We start from the raw sequence: 1,339 nt of genomic DNA, 5'->3' as shown, positions 1-1,339 counted from the left end.
ACTTTCGTTATTGAAGGATTCTCTGTGCAAATTATTGAATGATGAAGAAAGCATCAGAAGAACATGGAAGAAGTACATAGAGTCACTGTACCAAAAGGAAATGATTGGTGTCCAATCATTTTAAGAGTTAGCATATCACAAGCCAGTGGTACTGAAGGAAGAAAAGTTCAAGTTACACTGAAGGAATTGGCAAAGAACAAGGCACCAGGATTTGATGGACTGAAAATTGAAATATTTCATGAAAGTGAGGCAGCACTGAAAGCACTTACTCATCTATGCCAAGAAATTTGGAAGACAATTATCTGGCCAGATGATTGGAAGAGATCCATATTTGTGTCCATTCCAAAGAGAAGTGATCCAAGGGAATGCGGAAATCATCGGACAGTCTCTTTGATATCCTATACAAGTAAAGTTTTACTAAAGGTAATACAGAAATGGCTACAAGCATACAATGACAGAGAACTTCAGGGTTCAAGCCGGATTCAGAAGAGGACATGGAACGAGAGATATCATTGCTGAAAACAGAGAATACCAGAAAGATGTTTACCTGTGCTTTATTGACTACGCAAAGGCTTTTGATTGTGTGGATCATGAGAACACGTTGTAGATAGTGTCTTATGGTAAAACATAATTTTAATACATTGTCTTTTCACTTAAAGCTTTATTTGTAATATATGTCTTTTAAAATTGTTATATAATTTGGAGTTGTCAATAAATTGAAAAGTCTCCTACTTACCTACTCCACCTCAGACATACACCTAATTTATTTAAAATTGAGGTTTTATTGTGCTAACAGTCTTTAGTGTGACAAATTAGCATGCCTCTATCTTATAGAGGTATTTGTGAGGATTAGTTAATGAGTCATATGTTTCATATGCCTAATTCATTCCCAGGGAGTAATTTAGGTATTTAGGAAACATATTAGTCACTGTTTTTAGGACCCTGGAGACTACTTAGTTCATTAATGCAGCTCCAGTGAATTCAAAGAGTTAACATACCCCCCAGTAGCTTCTCTGAGTGCCAGGGAATAACTAAGTCAATAAGAGAAGATGTCATATGAAAAAGTAAATATAGCCAACAAGGTTGGCTCACCCGTCAACTAGACTATGAGGAACGCTGGCGGTGGGAAGATGGCTGAACAGTCTGCTCATGCCATGCTCCCTTGTTAAAGCAAATGGATCTCAGAGACCAATGGAAGCAAGACAGGAAGGCGGGCCTCATTAATTAAAGTTGACAAAACCAAAGCCCAGAAGTGCTAGTCACCTGCTTTAAGACACACAGCTAGGGAATGGCACCCTGCCCAACACTGCTCTCTTGAGGAAAGGAGGATAGTTTTTCA

At 38.2% G+C, this 1,339-nt stretch overlaps 1 protein-coding gene across 1 annotated transcript in view; it reads left to right on the top strand.

Moving 5' to 3' along the window:
• Nucleotides 1–1,339, top strand: part of KIF26B (kinesin family member 26B) — an 807,257-nt gene that overhangs the window by 306,717 nt on the left and 499,201 nt on the right. The gene's annotated exons all lie outside the window — the stretch shown is intronic.

The sequence above is a fragment of the Chrysochloris asiatica genome, unplaced genomic scaffold (assembly GCF_000296735.1).
Source record: "Chrysochloris asiatica unplaced genomic scaffold, ChrAsi1.0 scaffold00165, whole genome shotgun sequence".
NCBI lineage: Eukaryota > Metazoa > Chordata > Mammalia > Afrosoricida > Chrysochloridae > Chrysochloris > Chrysochloris asiatica.
The sequence above is the reverse complement of the archived record's forward strand: the minus strand, read 5'-3'. Positions and strand labels throughout refer to the sequence as shown.